General features: G+C 37.5%; 1 protein-coding gene across 3 annotated transcripts in view; it reads left to right on the top strand.

The window, feature by feature from the left end:
* Window positions 1-22816, top strand: part of VWA8 (von Willebrand factor A domain containing 8) — a 359206-nt gene that overhangs the window by 180650 nt on the left and 155740 nt on the right. The gene's annotated exons all lie outside the window — the stretch shown is intronic.

Here is a 22816-nt window from a genome sequence, read left to right as displayed (position 1 = left end):
AATCAAAATGTTTGCTAGTTTCACCTGAATAACTTACTTGCAACATATCACAGTTCCAGTTTTTGAGCCACAAGACACGCGGCAAGACCCATATTTTATGTTTTAAGGATGATACAGTGAGCATTGCAGTTATTCATTCTTATTTGTGCTATTTTATCTCTTTCATTTTGGTTTCATTGTGTTTAGTCTGTACTGTTTAGTAGTGCTCTTAAAAGTACGTAATTACTTGAAAGTTTTAATGAAGCGTATACTAATGCCACTTATAAATTAGAGCCAAGACAAATGAATTTAAATTTTATATTTTAAAATAATCAAGCAGAAAACCAACTTTTCTCTTAAGGATGACTTCAGAGGTTGAAATCAGCTCTCAAATTTATGCTCAGAAATATGGAAGTCACTTTATATGAGGGTCCCTTTGTATGGTGAGGCAGTTTTTAGATTTCTGTATATTGGACATTAGAATATTTTTAAAGAAAGATACATTAGGCTGAGCTAGCTCAATTAATTCTGACTGTAGATTATGAAGGTTAGTTAATACAAGCAGCAAGAAAGGAAGCAAAGAAATGTAACATGTACTTAGTAATTATTCTTGGGTCTGTGTCACCATCACATTCATTGTAAACAGGCCTTTTGCTTATAATTCATTATCTTTAATAGTTACAGCCCTCAGAATGGGAGAAAATATTTGCAAATGAATCAACTGACAAAGGATTAATCTCCAAAATTTACAAGCAGCTCATGCAGCTTAATAAAAAAAAAGCAAACAACCCAATCCAAAAATGGGCAAAAGACCTAAATAGACATTTCTCCAAGGAAGATATACAGATTGCCAACAAACACATGAAAGAATGCTCAACATCATTAATCATTAGAGAAATGCAAATCAAAACTACAATGAGATATCATCTCACACCGGTCAGAATGGCCATCATCAAAAAATCTAGAAACAGTAAATGCTGGAGAGGGTGTGGAGAAAAGGGAACACTCTTGCACTGTTGGTGGGAATGTAAATTGATACAGCCACTATGGAGAACAGTATGGAGATTCCTTCAAAAACTAAAAATAGAACTACCATACGACCCAGCAATCCCACTACTGGGCATATACCCTGAGAAAACCTTAATTCAAAAAGAGTACCAAAATGTTCATTCAGCTCTATTTACAATAGCATAGCACAGGGAGATCAGCTAGGTGGTTTGTGACCGCCTAGAGAGGTGGGATAGGGAGGGTGGGAGGGAGGGAGATGCAAGAGGGAAGAGATATGGGAACATATGTATAACTGATTCACTTTGTTATAAAGCAGAAACTAACATACCATTATAAAGCAATTATACTCCAATAAAAGTGTTAAAAAAAGAGAAGTTTTAATAAATCTTATTTTTCTAGGGATTATTCCTTGTCTTCTAATTATTGGCATAAAGTTGTTTATAATACCACTTTATGATATTTCAATGTCCTTAGGCCCAGAAATGATATTATCATTTTTATTCGTGGTATTGGTTTTTTGCCTTCTCTCTGTTTTTCATGATCAGTTTTGCCAGGAGTTATCAGTATTATTGGTCTGTTCAAGCAACCAGCTTTTGGCACTGTTGAATGTCTCTTTTGTATGTTTCTTTTATATTTCAATAATTTCTGATTTTATCTTTATTATGCCCTTTCTTTTATTTTCTTTGGATTTAAAATGCTGTTTATTTTTAAACTTTTTTATATGAATGATTAATTGATTTTCAACCTTTATATGTGTTTGAGGCTGTCTATATTTGAAACTCTTTTTGAGTCTTGGTTTTCTCATCTCTGAGTAATAGAAGTTGACAAGGTCATTTTTAATATCTCTTAGGTCTTTATTCTAATATCTTTGAATAGGCAAGAAGAAGACAGTATTCAATGTGCTTTAGAAAGTTTAGAAGATTAGAGATACAGTCATCCCTCATTATTTGTAGGGGATTGGTTCTAGGACCCCCATGGATGCTATAATCCACAGATGCTCAGGTCTCTTGTATAAAATGGTGCAGTATTTGCATATAACCTGTGCACATCCCCCCATATACTTTAAATCATCTCTATATTACTTACAATACCTAATACAATGTAAATGTTATATAAATAGTTGTAAATACAGTGTAAATGTAGTGTGAATATTTGCCACATGACAAATTCTAGTTTTGCTTTTTGGAACTTCTGGAAATTTTTGTTGTCCCAAATATTTTCAATTTGAGATTGATTGATGCATGATGCAGAAACTGTGAATACAAAGGGCCAACTGTACTATGCTTTACTTTCTACCTAGAATGTCCCTTATATCAATCTTTTGTTGAAAAGTAACAAATAATTCATAAATAGTAAAGAAGTACCTGCTGATTATATCCCATGGTAATTCTGATATTGGCTACATAAATATATTTTCTATGAAAAAACTTTCTAAATTCAAAATGTAATAAAATTTTCAAAGTTACAGATTTTTATTATTTTTGCTTATATCACTCATTGCTATATCATTGATTGATGATAGTATTACAAATAAAATATCTACTCATTTAGATACTGGGGTACCTCTCTTTGTCAGTATTTGATATTTAATTTGTTATGTAAAGTTGGAAGTAAAAAAATCTCCATTTGTGTTTAAAATATATATTATTAAAGGATTTTCATTAAATAGACTGACATTCCCACTAATTTCAATGTGGACGGTTTTTTTCTTTATTATGTACAACTTTATGACTATATTTGTCATAAAATTAAAGCTCATGAAATTGCCTTAAGAGAAACATATGTTTTAAAAGATCTAAAAATAGCAGTCAAAAAAAATGTTTGGAACTTCTCTGATCTGTGGGTGACCTATTTAATGTCATTAACTCTGTCAATTTCAGATTCCTTTTAATGGATTTGCAATGTTACCATCTAAGTAATCAGTCACACTGAATTTAGTTTATGGATGCATTCCAACAAAATTGGCTATGTGCCATTCAAAACATAATCTTGATAAGTAAAACCGTCACCAAACATACATGAAGAAAACATACAACCAACGTACTTCAGAGTGTGGCCGTCTTATGTTTTAATGATCAGATCTCATAAAATGAGCAAGCTAGGCAATTCATGTTTTTAGTTAAAATCAAGCTGTTGTCCTAAGAGTATGATTTAGATAATTTAAAAGATTAATGAGTATAATGACTTTTACGGTATATATTTCAAGCAGAGGAGACTACATGGCTCACATTTGTGAAGTGTATTTATTTACTTCTTTTCCCACAATAGTATGTTAATTTGACATTGAAGAAGACACTTGATATGTCAACTTCTGTAGCTATATTTCCTCTTTGGATAAAAATATACTTCTGTATTAAAATCAGAATTATCTTAGTTTTGAAATTCTTATGTTACCAGATTTTTTTCATCCGCTACCCTTCATATAAGAAGACGACGGCGCAGGTCCAGTCATTAGCATGACCCATATGCTTGTTTATTTTCTAATACTGGTGCCCATTGTAAATATAGAGTTTTCAGGTCCCCCAGCAAAGTCCCAACTTTCTCTTCAGTGAGATGTTCCCAATGTATGCTCAACTTATTCCAGACTGAACCATTCTCTGTCCTACTCACAAGTTTTGAAGTTATATGCATACCTGTCTTTATTCTTCCCTCTAAAATATACTCTGTTTCTCCCCGAATACTTCAAGATTTGGTCCACTGTTACTTCTGCATGGAACTTTTCTGATTTGTCATTCTGGGTGTATTTGTTCCCTCCTCTGAAACTCCACAGGACTGAATTTGTACCATTGTGATAGAAAGAACATGGATTTTAAAAGATAAAATTATGTCTCTACCATTAACTTTTTTTATAATTATTAAAAACTTTAATAATTTTTAAAAATTTAATCATTTAGATTTTTTTTTAAACATCTTTATTGGAGTGTAATTGCTTTACAATGGTGTGTTGGTTTCTGCTTTGTAACAGTGAATCAGCTATACATATACGTATATCCCCTTATCTCCTCCCTCTTGTGTCTCCCTCCCACCCTCCCTATCCCACGCCTCTAGGTGGTCACAAAACACCGAGCTGATCCCCCTGTGCTATGCGGCTGCTTCCCGCTAGCTATCTATTTTACATTTGGTAGTGTATAAATGTCCATGCCACTCTCTCACTTTGTCCCAGCTTACCCTTCCCCCTCCCCGTGTCCTCAAGTCCATTCTCTACATCTCCATCTTTATTCCTGCCCCTAGGTTCTACCATTAACTTTTATGTGGCCTTGAACTCCTTGAGTCCTGATTTCTTTACCTACCAAATTGAAATAATAATACCCTTCAAGATGGTTGTGAAAATTAGGTGAAAATGTTTGCCAAGGACCAGCCACAATGTCTGGCACATTTTAGGTCCCTAAATACTCAGGCTAACTCATAAGTATTAGTTTCTTGCCACATAGCCCACTTCCTCTCACTCTGATTTGCATTATAATTTCTATATCTTATGTCTATACCCCCTTCCCCAGTCATGCCTCCCCAACTAAATAAGGAATTTTTTGAAGGCAGGAGTCAGGTTTATTCATTATATATTAATTCATTTCACCTAATTTGTATTTATTAGATTCCTGTTGTTTGCCCATAGCTGTTTGGGGGCACAGATGATGTACAGTCATTCCTAGTATCTGTAGGGGATTGATTCCAGGACCCCCACGAATACCCAAATCCAAGGATGCTCAGGTCCCTTATATAAAATGGCATAGTATTTGCATATAACCTACACATGTCCTCCCATATGCTTTAAGTCATCTCTAGGTTACTTATAATACCTAATACAATGTAAATGCTATATAAATAGTTATAAATGCAATATAAATGCTATATAAATAGTGGCTGGCTCACAGCAAATTCAAGTTTTGCTTTCTGGAACTTTAAGATTTTTTTTTTTCAAATGTTTTCAATCCACAGTTGGTTGAGTCCTTAGATGCAGAACCTGTGGGTGTGGAGGGCTGACTGTATAGATGATCATCTTGATTTTGACTAGATGTGCTTGCTTGCTTGTCAGTGGGTGAGAATACATCAACATTTATAATACAGTGTTGTATATAAGCCAAGAAAGAAACATGTGCAGGTTCTATGGGACCCTTGAAGAGAGGTACCCAACCCTCTGAGTGTATGCATGTGATTTGGTGGAAGGGTCTGGAGAAGGTGGCACTCAAACTGAGTCTTTAGGGATAAGTAGGAGTTTTCTAAGTGCAGAACACAGAACAAGGCATTGCAGTTACTGAAAACAAGCTGTCTAGGGCTTCCCTGGTGGCGCAGTGGTTGAGAGTCTGCCTGCCGATGCAGGGGACACGGGTTCGTGCCCCGGTCCGGGAAGATCCCACATGCCGCGGAGCGGCTGGGCCCGTGAGCCATGGCCGCTGAGCCTGCGCGTCCGGAGCCTGTGCTCCACAACGCGAGAGGCCGCAACAGTGAGAGGCCCGTGTACCGCAAAAAAAAGAAAAAGAAAACAAACTGTCTAAAAGTAGGACGTGAAGGCAGCTTGGGTAGCATGGAATGTATGTGGGTAGATGCAAGAGCTGATGCCAAGAGGAAGATGTGGACCTTGTGGGGACTTCATGGGCCTTGCTGAGGTTGGATTTTATCCTGAATGCAATGTGATGGCGTTAAAGCAAGATCATTAGGACCATAGTCTGTGGGTAGATCAGGGTCAGATGAGACTTGAATCACAGAGAACACTAGGAGGTGATTGCAGTAATCCAGATAAAATTGTTGGAGCCAAACAAACATACTGGCAATGAAAACGGGAAGAAGGGAAGTGGTGAAGTGGGTTTAACTGGCTAATTTTAGGTTGATAACTGTATGGAGGCTGAGGAGAAAAGAAGAGAGAACAAGGGGAGGACGACTGCATTGCACTGTAGGTGGTTATTGTTAAAACCCTTGTCTTTCCCCTTTCATATTTTTGTATAATTTTTCTTTATGAAATCAAATGAGATAAAAGGAAGTGTAAAACTGTAGCACTGACTTTCTGCATATCAAATATCCTGGAGTGAATGATGACATGCTTTCAAAAGCCCAGCATAATTCAGCATACAAGGCTTTCCTCAATCTGAAGAAAACTGAATGTGACTGTATAAATTTTGAATTCACGAAGTCCCAATGGGCAAATAGATGTATCGGTAAGAAATAGAAAAGCTAAAAGCTTTTTTGAAGTCTCATGGAAAAAAATATTATTGAGCCATCAAGACATTCTGATAAGAGCAATAGAGAACTGGAGATGTGTCTGATGTCATAGGCTGCCGGGATACTCCTTCTGTCTCATCTTCCGCATTATGAACTTGGAAAGGCTATTTTAGAAACATTTTTATCAGCAGTTAGACGGTAGTTTTCCCACTAAGAATGCCTTCTACTGCCTTTTCTTACAGAATGAATTATGCCACTACCTCTAACTTTTCCATGTAGATATTTAGGTTTGTAATAATTTTTGACTCCAAATCCATTTAAATTTCTGTACTATTTTTGCTTTTTCATTTAACAAACATGTAACTAGCAGCTACTCTGTGCTAGGCACTGTTCTACACTGTTCTCAAATTGCAACTTGTTTTTGCACACAACTCTGAGTTCAGTACTGTTACCATCCCAGTTTTGCAGATGAGGACAGAGGCACAGAGAGGTTAGAAAACTTGTCTGAGGTCACACAGCTGTCTTCATACAGTCTGGCTTCAGCCTTATGTTCTAACCACTGCAGTGTGCTGCTTCTTGACTTTGTCATGCTGATCAACTAGTATTTTAGTGATAGTAGCACTTTAGTAAGTACCTCACTAAAGTACTAGCCATGTGTTAAGTTTGTTGGTCAACCAATTCTTAGATTTAATACTTCAATCTACATATAATAGCTTGATTTTTTAAATTCTTGCTTCATATTTCTAATCCTTGCCCAGCTTGATCCCAAAGCCTTTCCTTTGGCCAGTTATTCCATATTCCCTTTTCTTTCCAATAATAATATCCTTATTAAATTTCGTTTTCTGTTTTCTTGACTACTTCTCCAGATTATTAAACTTCTTTTGTGTCTTAATGCACCTCTCCTGAGGTGTATCATCAGTGTACTTAACAGCTCTGTTTTCTGTTCTGTCACCCAGGTAATTCATAAAATTGTAAACCAAATCAATTCCTGTGATCTTTTATATGATGTTCCTCCCAGGCGGACACGGCTTCAGTTCTCGGTGCACTCACCAAATGGTTGTTGTAGGTTATAGAGGTGGGTGAGTCAGAGCTGCAGACAGACCCTGAAACTGGAGACCCCAGCCAGCAGGCTGCTCTAGACTGTCTTGGAAGAGAAGACTGGAAACAAGCAGGATTCTATGGGATTCTTTTTTATTTTTATTTCCTAAATCACAAGCTAAATAAGCTTGAGAACCACTGATACAGTGTGTGTTTTTTCTTAGTTTTGTTATATCCTTTGCCACTAGAGAATAGCTACATTCTTTTCAAGTGTTATACACTTTTTTAGTTTGAGAAAAATTTCAAAAATCAAAAAAATGTAAATAAAAACATGTAGCACATACCCAAGTTTATCACTCATATTTAACAACTATTAATATTTTTCTCAAATTTGATTCTACTCTTCTTTTTGCAGAAGGGAAACACTAATTATAGCTAAAGTCCCCTTTACCACCACCTCCAATCTCATCTCCCCTTCTTCAAGTCAATCACTATTCTCAATTTAGTTTATAACCTTCCAGTCATTTGTATGCATGTTTTTTAAAATTGTAAAGCAAATTTTTGTTAAGAAAATAGTTATTTCACACTGACTTCCACTGTAAAATCAGTGATGCTCTGATGGCGGGGGCGGAGGGGAATTTTTTAAAACTTTTAGTCCTTAGTTGTAATAAAAAGTAAACTCAGTCTTACAATTGTTTCAATATCAGATTATCTTAACATGCTTAACCTTGCGCTCCAACCACTGAAACCTGCTCTCCTCTCTCTGGAGAGCTTCACCTGCAGGTTTCTTTCAGCAGCATCCTTAGTTAAGCTGCTAGAGTGAAGAAGTATCTTGGGCCAGTGTCATATACTTCCCAACCATCTTTTAATTCATTAAGATCTAACATGTTTTTTTGTTGAGCTTTATAAAGTGCCAATTCTTATAAGTGAGACAGATATTGCTGTAGCCAGACTCTTCAGATGACAGCAACAGTGACACCATGAGCTGAAGGAGACGGGCTGAGGTGCTTAAATTAAGCAGGTAGATTTGTGTCCTAATGCGATCACTTAGTTCACAACACCGTTATCTATTTCTCTTAATGGATATATATCTGTAATGTTTTGTGCAAGAATTAAGAGCACTACTGGAAAATCTAAGAATTTCTTCTTTATTTCATTTGACTTTATTCCTTTATGCACCCAAATAGTCAACAGATATCTAGGTTAGGTACTCTAGAAGCAGAACCAGAGATGGCAATATCTGTATAAGTGATTTTAGAAGGAGAGCTTTTAGGTGAAACTTTCTGGGAAGTGAAGGAATCAGGATAAGACTGCGGAAAAGAAGTGGTTTTATTTATTTTTTAGTTTTTTAGTTTTGGCCGCCCCATGCAGCTTGTGGGATCTTAGTTCCCTGACCGGGGATCGAACCCTGGCCCCTGTCAGTGAGAGCACAGAGTCCTAACCACTGGACCGCCAGGGAACCCCCAAGAAGTGGTTTTAGGTGAAGTCTGGCCTCAGCCTCCTCACAGGAAGCTCTGGAGCACGAATGGCACTACTCAGTTATCCCACCTGGAAGTAAAAGAGAGCCAGGCTTCTTTGCTCCCATGTCAGTGAGGCATTAGTCAGGAGAGGAATCAGGGAGAACCTCTAACTTCCCAGGCATTTCTGGACAAGATACTCCCCAGTGATGGAGGGCAATTCTTTGGAGAGGGGTGCAGCTGTGAGCTTTTAGAAGTCAATGCTACAGTAGCTGTGGGATGGGTGCCTTTGGTAGCAAAGGAGATCTGGGTAGGACACCAACAACATATACTACCAGCCACCAACAATATACCCTACCAGAAAACTCAAGCCTCCTGTTGAGTGCAGCCCCTAGCACTGTTCTAGGCCTTGAGAAATGCAGTGATGAACAAGATAGACAAGGTCGTTGCTGCCATGAAGCTTTCCTTCTAGTGGTAAAAAGGAGGCATGCAATGAACAAATAATTCAGTAAACTGGAAAATATCAATGCTATAATGGAAATGATATAAAAGGTTTTATAGGGTGATGTGATAAGGAGGAAATGAATAAGTTTGGCAGTAGTTACTATCTTCATAATTGTGCTGGGATTTACAGCAAGACGTTCTAGCATTTTAGCAGCTTTGTCTGTTCTGCAGATTCAGTGGTTGAATTGACCCTATGTACGATGGATCCATAAAAGATTACAGATTATAGTAACTAGAGACTTGTGAGAACTTGGACTAGTGATAGTTTGAAATAGGATTCCAGCCAACAGCTGAAGTTACCAGGCCTAGCTAGGGTCTGACCCAGGGGGAAAAGGGTTTTCGGGACAAGGGTTACTAGGGATACTTGTACGAGTATCAGTACATCCCCAAATAGGAGATTTATAACCTCTCTGAGCAAAACCAATGAGTCATGTATCTCGTTCCCTGGTTCGAATAGGAAATCAGGAACTGAGCAGGGCTGAGCCTGCAGCAGCTGAGTGAAACTGAATAAAGTAGGGATAGCACTATAAGCTCAGCAATCTACTAACAAAGGTGTCTTTCATGTTATACACACCACATTCTGAATGTGATTTTTTTTACCAACTCTTAGTGGTAGTGGTTTAAGTTGTATATAATTGAATATCATTTTCCACCAAGGACTTAAATTCTGCTGCTGCATTATTTGAACACTTTTACTAATACATATTTACTGGTTTCTGCTGGCAGCTGATCAGATGACAGTAGTGCTACATAGTCAGCAGTGTTCATTTGTTTTAAGACATGGTTTTTAGGAATGCATTGCATCAAAAAGTATAAACCATTTCTTATAAAACTGGGCTAAAATAAAACAGAAGCCTCAAATTTTTAAAAGAAAAGCATGAGTTTGGGTAACCTCTTTGAGCCTGAATTTCATCATAGGATTGTTGGAGGTATTAAATGACATATGTCGCATGTGTCTAGGACAGTGCCTGGTGTGTGGTAGGTACCCAGTTAAACTTAAATCTCTTCTCTATAAATCTGTATTGTCCATATATCTCCTGCCCCTTCCTCTCTTCTTAGCTTTGAATCTGCAGTTTTCTTTTTAAAATATCCACATTGGTATCTCTGGAGCATTTCAAATCCCAAATGTCCATCTCTTCATACCAAATTTTCCTTTATAAATGTCCTCCAGCCCCTTTTCTATACCTCATTCATGGTGGGTATCAGTAAAGCAGTGCTTATGATTGGTAAAGGAAAGAATGGATGTTTCCTCTCTGAGCTTATGGAATCCTGTATCCAGTCACCTGGTCTGTAATCAATACACCTTTTTCCTTTCCCTGTCCTTTATCGTGACAGCCAGTTATTACAAAATCATGTCTACATTTTTCTAGGTCTCCCAAATATTTCCCTCTTTGCCTTTCCTACAGTCACTAGCCATACCTAGACTCCTTCAACCTAGAATTGTGACCAAGTCCTTTCAATTCCATCCTCTGGGCCATAGACCCATTCCTAATTTTCTCTTGCCTGGATTTTTACAGTAGCCTCCTGGTTAAAAACTCAGCCTTCGATCTGTCTTTCCCAAGCCTCGTACTGTTCCATCAGTAAAGTTGATCACTTATTCTCCTGCTCAGACCCTTCAATGATGCCCATTGCCAACAATATCAAGTCCATAGTCCTTAATCTGAGCCCCATCATTTTTCATTTCATTAGTCTTATTTCCAACCTTTCTCTCCCACATACTCGGGCTTAATCCATATGAACAGCTTGTGGTTCCCAAGAATCACGTGCCTATTCACGACTCCCTCACTTGCCACTTGCAGCTTTTATAGCCTGGAATGCCCCACTCTTATCAAGTCTATCTGGAAAATTCTTACTTTTTCTTCAAAATGCAAATCAAAGTCTTTTCTTCTAGGAAAATTTCTTAGACCCTTCCTTCTTTTCCTGCACAAGCAGATGTTTCCTTTCTTTGTGACAACATTAGTACAAAGCGCTTCTAAAAGTGGGGAGCATGTACCAAGAAGTTCAAGACCATCCACTGGAACATGGGAAGACATTAGAATTTATATTTACTTTGCTTTTAAAAATATGAAATAAGCATTACCAATATTTAGTGTACTGACTGACACTGGCACCCTCATTTGTTCAGTTTGTCACATATGGGAAATGGGACGTATCCAGAGAGAATTGTGGGAGTTTGTATTATGGGAAGATGACAGTGGCGCTCTCAGGTATTCATCTGATTGCACAATATGACAACACATAACAGTTTACTGTGCCCAGTTTAGCAGATTTGTGGTTTACGTTACCCAGTGTTAACTAAGCCAGCCCTCATATAATGGATAGTGGTTTAAAAGATTCTTGAAGAAGCAACCCTGGGTTGAAAATATCGTTAATAATGTAAACATAAACAAATGACATGGAATTGGCAGAAAATTATGTAAGTATAACGATTGATGGAGCATCTGATTTGATTGGATAGAGACAAGACTCTTAAATAAGGTTACAGAGGACATCACACATGAAATGTATTCACTCCATGATGATTCAAAACAAAACACTGCCACGAAGATTGAAAGCAGACTTGCACACAGTGCTACAGGATGTCACCAGTTAGATATGTCACATAAAAACAAGAGCTTTAAAGCAAAGCCAGAACTATTGCAATATTTTGGAATAAGGTAGGAACTGACTGTGAAAATCTTTCATACTACACAGTCTCACTTATAATCTCATTGTAAAGTATTTAAAAGATCTGTCAAACCTGCCCATTTGTCTTTTACCAAGTCAAGAGTTCACAATTTGTTGATCTGTCTGTGTGTTAATGGCTGTTAGAGAGATGCTATGTAACAGATACTTTAAAAATTAAAAAAAAAACCACATTTAATTTGACCCTTCAAGCTACAGGTCATGTTTTAGCAGTAAAGTAGAAAATAACTCCTTAAAAAAAACTTCTCTGGAGAGAGTGTTTTTAAATCAGATGTTTATAACTTTCAGTTAGTTTTTTTGTGGCTGAAATAATGTATGTCACTCTGTGATTTTGTGATATAATAATTATATGTTTGGTCTTCATTCCCTTTCCCAGCACAAGAGCTTCTAAAACGCTTGTAATTTCCTGTGTTATAAGGGTATCTTTTGTTAAAATATTTGGTCTTCGTCTTCAGTTCTAAGACCCTTGGAATCTCCAGAATGATAAGAGAGTCTCATAAGATGACTGTAGGGTCTCTAGAGAATTGTCGGGTGTGGAAAACCCACATATTTGGTGTCAGAAGTAGAAATAGATCGTAGTACTCCTAAAATGTCTCATGTCTGCACACTAAAACAATTTAAAATACAATTTCCTACAAATGAAGAGTTTCAATGAGTTTTGAACCTATTCGTTCAAAATATATATAAAACGTGACACTGTGTGATTAGTTTGCAAAAACAGTGACATCAGGAAAGATGGAAATTCCCAAGCCTAACTGTAACGAAAACCTTTGTTTTGATAGATGAGATTGGAAAATGCATGTTGAGCTATAGGGACTGCAGTCAATATTGCACTTCTGTTTGGAGCTACGAGTCTTTGTGAGCTCTTTTTCAGCTATAATAAGTATTGAAATAAACTCAATTTAGGACTGGACCTTTAAATCACACAAGTAATAAAATGTATTAATCACATTATTCTTTTTAAAATATCCTTCTTTAATTTTTAATGAGAACAAAAAGGGGTTCTTTTGTATTATTAACAAATAAAATTTTAAAGTGTTTTTAAGGTATTGTTTTTCATCTTTAGCTCAGTTGTTGTTTCTATTTTGGTGTACTTTAGAATGTATCTTCTTAAAAACATTTTATTAATGGTACATTTAGAGCCACTGACCTAGAGTAGGCTCTGCTATTATACACGTCATTCTTTATCACAATCACGTGTTTCCACCTCTGTCTTCCTGGCTAGACAGTGTTCTCTCCCTATGGGCAGGGACATTTCTTTGAACTGCCTCCTCCAGCATGATTTCTGGAATATGGAAGATGTTTGATAAGATTTGTTAAGCAAATGAATAAATGCAATGTCTGTTCCTTCCCATCCATCTTTGAGACACCCATTTAGAGAATTCTCTCTCTGAAATGGATAGATGATTGGTCCTCCATTCCCATGAGATGAAAGTCAGACTCTTAGCACACGATATTTAAGAAGAGTGTGCACTCCGACTCACCCCACCTATCCAGCTCTACTCCCCTCCATGCAGCTATGTTCTAGACATGCTCGGTTCTTCCCCAAACTACTCTCGTATCTCCAAACTTCGACGTGTTTTCCTATTCCTCTATCTGGAAGCACCTTCCACCCATCTCTGCCAGTTAAAATCAAATTTAATCATCAAGATCCTGTTTTCTTCAGTCAGAATTAATTGCCTTCTCCTCTGTGTACACATTGAACTTTGTTTTAATTTCTATTATAGCCCTTATCACATTCTGATGTAAGTTATTTTCATTTTATATTTATTTATTTATTTTGGCCGTGCCGGTTGGCATGCAGGATCTTAGTTCCCTGACCAGGGATTGAACCCATGCCCCCTGCGTCGGGAGCGTGGAGTCTCATGTGAGTTACATGTATCTTATATATCTCTTGTCATGTGAGTTTCTTGAGAGCAGGAGCTCTGGATTATTCATTTTATAACCCTTCATACCTAATAATCTGCTTTACAAATTGGTAATACATAATATGGTGTTAATACACTCACGGGTTTATTCATCCTTTATGCAAACATTTATTACATGCATAGAAGGTACAAGGCATGATGACAGGCTCTAGGTATATTAAAAATATATATATATATGATATCCTCTTGTCTATAGATGGTATGCCTAGTGAGGGGACAGTCATAGAAATGTTACCGAGCAAGGGCTCTCTGCCCAATGCACATAGAAGCCAATACCAGGGCTCAAATCTGTCTCCCCAGTCTGGGGTTCAGTCAAACCTTCATGAGTTAGGTGAGGAGGGTTGGTATGCAGAATCACTGGCAGGGCACGTTCTGATTGGAGGGCTTTGGAAAGTGGCCATTTGTGGTAAGGTGTGGTAAAGGGGGCTTCAGCACTGGGTCTTCCTGGACGATGGACCCTTCGCCTCTGAAAGGGATCCTGTGTTCAGGTTCTGGTCATGTCCTGGTCCTTTGGTTCCATGGCCGGGGGAGGGGGTGGGTAGAAATGTTGGTTCTAGGTGTTACTTGAGGACAAAATTTTCTCCTCTGTGCATGCTTGGCCTGCATGACTTGCAGTTTTGTTCTGCTGTCTTTGAAAAGTAATTCAGTAACTTGTTAGAAACAGGATAGGGCCAGTTTGGGCTGGTTCTGCGGTTACCTGAACAACTAAAATGTTTCATGAGTGTAAAATGCCAGTAGTTCAACTGGGAGTATAGACGTGAGAAATACTTAATGCTTCAAAGAGGAGGCAGTATTTGAGTTGAGCCTTTAAGGAACGGGCCTTAACAGTTTGTCAGGCAAAGTGGGGAGAAGGGAAGAAAGAACTTCCCAGGAAAAGTGCACACAATTAGGCACAGTGCTTAAGGAATTACCAGCAACTCAGGGCAGCCTAGGGTACGTGACTGGAGTAGCTGACTGGAGTGCACCCATTTCAACAAACATTGTTGAACACCTAGTAGATGCTGCTCACTTTTCTAGCATGAGTGACTGCAGCAGGAACAAAAGAGCTAAAAACCCCAGGCTTCGTGTTTATATTCTAGTTGCTAGTGAGAGAGAACAAGATCATTAGAATATGTAGTCTGTCCGGAGCCTGTGCTCCGCAACGGGAGAGGCCACAACAGTGAGAGGCCCGCGTACCGCAAAAAAAAAAAAAAAAAAATGTAGTCTGTCAGATGGTAGGTGCTATGGGGAAAATAAAGCGGGGGGGGGGCAGAGTGAGGTGTATAATTTTCATAGGTTGACCAGGGAGAAGGCCTCCCTGAGAAGTTGACTTTTGAGTAGCCCTGATGGATGCTAGCCTATTTCCAGCCTTTTGCACCTATAAACATGCCTTTTATATTTTAAGTTTTATCTATGTATTAAGTACTCTTTTTCAGGTTTTCGAGATCCTCTGGCTAACCTTGAATAAATAGCAATAACACCTAAACTCAAGTGAGAGAACAGGACAAATGGACCACACCTTCATTTTCATCCTGAAAGAGTAGAAGAGATTTGCCCGGGAGACGGGAGAACTTTTCAAGTCCCAAGGTGACCTGAGCTGCTGCTATCTTGAAAAGGTGCAGTAGTTGAGATGCCCAGCAGCTCCAGTCAGAAAATGCTGCCCGTAATGCCTCAGCCTCACGTGGGAGGCTCTCCACAGTGATTATCCTGACACAGTTCATAACGCAGTGAAAACAGCATTTGCCATTTCATACCCACTCATTTATTTCATTTGGGGTTCAAGGAGCGTGCTAGATACCGGAAGAGAAAAAGCGGCCAGAGACTGAACTGGCTGAGCAGTGTCAGCCATCTTCCACTCACCCCGGTGTCCTAGACAGCAGCTCTTTGTTGCTGTCTTCCTGACGATGTCTTACACACGTTTGTATTGGAACAGCTAGGGACATTATGGAATGGCATTCAAAATCTCCATCAAATTTTAAGGAAAAAACGGGAGATGGCGAAGAAACGTGCTAGAGGACTGCTCTGTCCTCTGCCCTCTGATTCCTCAGAGGTGTTTGTTCCTTCTCCTCTGCCATTAAAATCACACTGGAAAATAGGCTGGGGTTGAAATGGAACTCTTTAACTTCCGTTGCTAAAAGCAATATATATTATTTTTCTTACGATTCAGCAGTGTCTTCCTTTAAGAACACCTATCATAAAAACTTAGTAAAATAGGTATATTACAGAAAACTTAAACATCGATTTTCTTTAAGTTAAGAGTTCTCCAAATAGAATGCTTATTTACATACTGTTTTCTGTTTGACTCAAGTGGTTCAAGTGTGATAAATAAAACTGGGAATTGTTTCAAGTTGATGAACAACCAGAAATTAAGATAAAATAATTCATGGATTATAGTATGCCAAATACTATTATGGTAATACAAAATGCAACTTACATAGTAAATTTTAAGCTGTAAGTATCGCACAGGAGGTGTATTTTGGGTTATTAACCAACAGAGGCATGCCTGACCAGTTTCATGGAGAGCTGGTGGACTTAGGTCTCCTCTGACTTAAATAGTCGAAGGCTGGGTTTCCCTGGTGGCGCAGTGGTTGAGAGTCCGCCTGCCGATGCAGGGGATGCGAGTTCGTGCCCTGGTCCCGGAAGATCCCACATGCCGCAGAGCGGCTGGGCCCGTGAGCCATGGCCGCTGAGCCTGCGCGTCCGGAGCCTGTGCTCCGCAACGGGAGAGGCAAGAAGAGTGAGAGGCCCGCGTACCGCAAAAAAAAAAAAAAAAAAATAGTCGAAGGCTGTTTATCATTTGTCTTAGTGATCAAAAATACTTATTTTAACTTTATTTTGAATTGCCTGTGGTAAAATATCTTTTGATATTTAATTTCATGCAAGATCCAGTTTCTGCTGTGTCAAAGGTGGCACATTATTAGTATGGTAAGATAAGTTTACTTAAATATATTACGAATTTAAGCTCAGCAAAGGAAGGAATGTTTACTTTCACAGATACTTATCCATCTTATCTAAAGCAGTGCCCATTAATAGATGTCCAGTAAATATTTATTGAATGAATAATTATGGTATATCCTGATATGAAAATGTATTCACTTAATTTTTGACTCTATCAAACTTTTATATTGTTACCCAATTAACGAGGCATTTAAAAATATAAATTACTAGATACTATATTTTCTTTTTCTTTTCGCGGTACGTGGGCCTCTCACTGCTGTGGCCTCTCCCGTTGCGGAGCACAGGCTCTGGACGCACAGGCCCACCGGCCATGGCTCACGGGCCCAGCCGCTCCGCGGCATGTGGAATACTCCCGGACCGGGGCACGAACCTGTGTCCCCTGCATCGGCAGGTGGACTCCTAACCACTGTGCCACCAGGGAAGCCCGATACTATATTTTCTGATAAAGATTTATCCAGTGGATACAATATTCACCCGCCTCACACTCTGGTTTCTTCTGTGTGTGCATCTTTGTACACTCATTTAGTTTTGTACTTTAATCTTCATCTCATTTTATTCCTTTTCAAAAACTGTTTAGAAAATGCCTTATTTAATGTCAGAGGAAAAGTTAAGTAAGAGGCATGCATATTGTTTTTCTTTTTTTGTCTGGTAAAGGGGAAATGAAGTTCCTACAAAGAAATTAGGTCATTTTGAGTCCCTAAAATTTACCAAGCCAGAAAGCTAGTTTTCAGAGTAAAGACAAAAGATCCTGTGTTTAATATTCTATCTTAGTATATTTATTTTTAAAGACTAGACAACTTATAAAATGTTCAGATTTTGTTAAAGTATTTGATTATCAGCGTGGCTTTGAATATTGGAGGAATTTCTTTTTTAATAAGTATTACTATATTGCTAGGAGATGTGGTAAGGAGGGTAAGTAGATTTTGAAAACTATTTTGAAAATTTTAGCTTCCATCAGATGACTGTTTTGCTGTGGCTATTTTCTACCTGCTGTTCCCAGAAGATCCTACCTCTGGAGAGCAAAGTGCTGCACCACAGTAGAATTCCTTCCATAAATACTATCCCCCTAATGTCTTCCTTCCTTTTCTGGTTTGTTAGCATTTTATGCATCTGGACATAGTGATGAGTGATTGACAACTAAATAAACTATCTGTCCTCCAAAACAAGTATTTTAAGAGCCGGAGTCACTTTGGCAGAAAAAATATTTTGTTTATCTTACTAAAAGGACTTTTCCCTCACAGCATTCAAAGCACATATAATAATAATGTCTCTCTCACTTTTATCTTTCTTACTTTTTACTCTACTGTATTTCCTCATATGTTCTATTTTGATTCCCTCTGTAGAGATGAGTCATCTTGGGTTTCAAGAGTTTAAGTGATTGGGACTTCCCTGGCAGTTCAGTGGTTGAGACTTCACCTTCCAATGCAGGGGCTGTGGGTTCGATCCTTGGTCAGGGAGCTAAGATCCCACATGCCTCACGGCCAAAAAACCAAAACATAAAACAGAAGCAATATTGTAACAAACTCAATGAAGACTTTAAAAATGGTCCACATCAAAAAAAAAAAAAAAAGGAAAATCTTAAAAAAAAAAGAACTTAAGTGATTGACCAAACTAGGAGGACTCAGAATTAGGCCAGTGCTGGTTTTCAACTAACACTGCAATAATCATAGTTAATTTTTGTCTTCCTTTTTTTGTAGTGTATGGCAACACTGCTTATATTAATGACTGTTTCTGTTTGAGGACTCAGGGAAGTTTCTTCCCCAACATGGCAAAATAAATATGTCTTTCATAGGCAAGGTAGGAAGGGAGTGTTCAGAGAGCCCAGAATATTTGTAAACATTAATTTATTCTCAAATTGAATTAATTCTCAAATTTGTTTGCATCCCCTGTGTCTAAGTACCACTCTCTCTTTTATTAGTGATAATTATTAGTAGTACATCTTATCTTTATTCCATTGCTTGCTTTAAAATAAGCCTTGTGGAAGTGATGTTCTTGTTTATTCCATGACTTCTTCACCTGAAAATATCCTTCAACAGCACTTCTCAAGTAATGGTATGGTTGTATCTTATTTGTGAAAATTACCGTTTAATTCTATTTTTATAGATGATTTTTATAATCATCTCACTTTTTAAAATATTGAGCAAATATTTGTTAAGTGCCTCCTAAGTGCCATATTCTATTTTTCCTTTCTCATGCTTGGCTTATAATAATGAGTGGACTGTTACTGTAGCCATCTCTATTTTAATGAGCTACAAAGTTAGAGAAGATTTCTATTAGCTATTTAAAACTCTTGTGTGTCTTTTTTCTTCCGTCACCCTTGTGTTTAACTATTATTGTTTTTCTAAAAGACAGCTAACCATAAACCAATTTAAATGCAACTTACTAAAATATTATCCTCAGAGTAAACATTGCTATTTTGAGATCTTTTGCTCCTCAATAAATTCGAAGATATTAGCTTAATGTACCTTTATACACAACATTGCGAGAACGGATTGTGCTTGCTCTCCAGAGGCCAATTTTCTTTCCTTAGTTTAATAAAAATCTGGTCTTTATTCAATCTAATTACTTTTTATTGCATCTGGAATCATTTTAAATTACTATTGAAACATTAATAACTCCAACTTAAAAAAAAAACTTTAAAATCACAGAGTTAAAAGAAGACTAGAGTTTAGCACATATTTCTTTGAGTAGCCCCTTTATTGACACAGGCTTTAATTGATGGACTGCTTTAGTTTGTAAGAGAGTAAGAAGTGAGAACAATTGGTGCTAACATAAATGTCAGCAATTAGCTGAACATTCTAATTAATTCCTCAAGCATTGCTGATAACTGTTATGTACTGGAAAGACATCCCTTTATTAAACTGTAGGCTAAGGAAATGTTACTAAGATGTGTTTTCTTCTCCTCAGTATTGTTGAAATTGTTGAGTCTATTTCAACTTTTATGAGTTTATGTTTCAAAGCTGTTATTGAGAGGAACAAATCATAATAGAATTGAAATTGTAACAAATAAAATATTCTCTTAGGGTCGTTGCTTATTTGTGTGGAGAATAAATATCTTTTGATCCAAGATGCTCCTAAATACAAAGCAATGATTTTAATCAAATATTTTCTGAAAAAGAATCATTATATTGTCTTTACGAGTCAATTCACATGCTACTTGTGACAATAGCTATCTGATCATTTACTTAGTTGAAGTTTATAATATTGTAAGATACCTTGAAAAACAAGCTTTTTACTTGTTGTATGAAGTACTAATCAGAAGATAGTGGGTTATTTTCTTTTTTTTTTTTTTTTTTTTTGTGAGGTATGCGGGCCTCTCACTGTTGTGGCCTCTCCCGTTGCAGAGCACAGGCTCCGGACGCGCAGGCTCAGCGGCCATGGCTCATGGGCCCAGATGCTCCGGCAGCATGTGGGATCTTCCCGGACCGGGGCACGAACCCGTGTCCCCTGCATCGGCAGGCGGACTCTCAACCACTGTGCCACCAGGGAAGCCCAGTGGGTTATTTTCTACTCTTATATAATAAGGGACTTACATATAAGCCAACCCATTTTTTAAAAGTTGAATGTAATTTTACATATGTTGCTAGCCTTGCAATCCTTTGATATATAAGACAAAGGACCAATAATAAGAATAGAACAAAGCCACTTTTGTCCTTTAAGCTCCTCTTTCTCATAGCCTACTCCACTGAAACCCATGATTCCCATTGGTATTTATCCTCATTTGTTGTCCTTTTTGGGAATCATCTGATTTACGCTTGTTCTCTCAAACCTATGGTTTTTATTTCTAACACAAAAGTCTTTTGAGAAATCTAATTTGGCAAATGGTATGCTATCAGAATTCAAGTGTTATAGAACAATTTCATTTGCCTTTTTAAAATTGGAATTCAGCTTGAATTTCCTGTTCTTAATCTGCTATGAAGCACTCTAATTATTAGGGTAATGGCTGAATTTCCTTTCTACTGACAATGATACAAGAGTTCCTTTTTCCATTTTGGTTCTGGGAGGTGTCCTGTTGTTGCCCATTAAATATATGACAGCTGAGGTGTGAAATTCACTATGTTGCTGTAAAAAATCTGTGTGAACACGTCTCTTTCTCTTCCTCACTTACCCCCTTCTGTATTGCCAGGATATTAACAGTGAATTTAAGTGATATTCATTAAACTCTGTTCTTATTTGTTTAAAACCCTAAAAAAAATTTAGCAGACTAGAGCATAAAGTATATCCTACAGTAAATTTATGAGACCCAGGGATACAAAAAATGGATGTGTGACTATATATCATTATATTGCATAAGAAACATTTTCTTCATACTAAAGTTGATAATCACCAATACATGTCACAATATATTTTCACTTTCCTTTAACATCCCTCAAGGCTTTATTTTAGATACATTTCAATTTGAAGGTTAGTGAAGATAAAAGAATAATGTTGGATTCTTTATAAAGTGTAGTGCTAAGGCTATAGCAAACAGTAGATCACCAGACAGGCACCAGGCCCATGAGAGCCGGTATGAGGCTGGGAGCTTGGAACAGAGGTCAGGAATGGCAATAGGCCAGAGCTCCAGGGAATAAATTGAAGAAACCAATCACTGTTTAGTCAAGTTAGAGGGAGAAGCCTTTCAACCTAGGTGCAAAAAAGGTCAGGTAGTCTAGAAATTGTAAATGTCAATAATCGTACTGCCAACATACTTGCTCAAGCCCTGGTAAATGAGAACTCTGATGCAGAAGTTTCCTGCTACAGTAATAAGTGTAAATCCAACTCAATTTGAAATCCATGATGGATGTAGACCATCTCCCCCTCCGTCCCCTGACTAGTCAATCCCAAGTGTACGTCTCAACATGACTGTACCTTCTGATATACACTCATAAGTGAATTAGGAAGATTCCTTACCTTAGAGTCAGCCTTAGTCTAACCCAACGTTTATTAAAGTGGGTTCTGTAGTTCCAGATTCTCTGCTAAAAAAAAAAAAGAGTTCCATGATCCAATATATTTTGAAGTCCATATACTGTATGTTGCACTTTTAACTGTTAACATTTTTGTTCATTTCATTCATGGATTCATTTATTCAACAAAGATTTATTAAATTCATCCTGTGAGTCAGACATCCCCTAGATGCTGGGGACAGGATGAGGAATAAGGTAGATATGGTCTACACTCTGAAATCTTAACAGTCTGAGTAGAACGACAGATAGTAAAAATAAGCAACTACGATATAGTGTGGTAAGGACTGAAATAGGGGTGACCCAGGACTCAAAGGGAACATACAGCAAAGCCACCTAATTGGTCTAAAAAGGGTCCACAGGGGCTTTCTAAGAAGTATCATCTGTGCTAAAAACCTGAAGGTCAAGTAGAAGTTACACAGGAAAGGAACTTTTAGTCACAGCAGCAGCAGTAATGATCACAACAAATAGATAAAGCTGGCATGTCATTTTACTCTTTCTATCTGCCATATATTGTGCTAGATACTTTCCCAAGCGTTCTATCAGTGATATTTCTGGGTAGGTTTTATTATTTACTCAAAATCATCTAGTTAATAAGTGGCAAGAACTAGAATTTGAATCCCGTATGGTCTGACTCCAAAGGGTTTTTTCCGCTCCTCCACAAACTGCCTTTCAATGCAATTAACTGATTTTGATTAAATTTGTTTTGCTAAGGCAAAAAATGACTTGAGTGATATCTTAAGTTTGCTTTATCAGTGATTGTCATGTAGTATTTATTAGGTTTTTTTTAATAGAATCACATTTTATATTTTAATAATTGTGATAAAGTTTAGCATTTGGGTAGAAGTCTCAGAAGTATATTATGGCACTGGGGTCTGAAGTTCACATTCCAGATAGTATCTTACACAGAGAAGGTACTCAAAACAACACGGTGGTAACTTCACATTGTACGTTGAATAAGTGGTAGCGTAGTTTGAAAAGATAAGTTTGAACTCTTGTAAAGAAAGATGCTACTCACATTTTGGAAGTAATTTAATTCTCTGTATGACATGATCAGGATAGCCATAGGATTTTTTATTTTTTAGATAGAGTATATGCAGAAGGTGAAGATATGAAATCGATCTCCTTAAAACATGTCTGCACCTACCTATAACCAACAGCCTATATACACACATTTTTGGCAAGA

Source organism: Aethalodelphis obliquidens, unplaced genomic scaffold, assembly GCF_003676395.1.
Source record: "Aethalodelphis obliquidens isolate GAN/ISIS:26980383/991018 unplaced genomic scaffold, ASM367639v1 scaffold16, whole genome shotgun sequence".
Classification (NCBI taxonomy): domain Eukaryota; kingdom Metazoa; phylum Chordata; class Mammalia; order Artiodactyla; family Delphinidae; genus Aethalodelphis; species Aethalodelphis obliquidens.
Note: the sequence above shows the minus strand (reverse complement) of the source record. Positions and strands in the feature narration are given on the sequence as shown.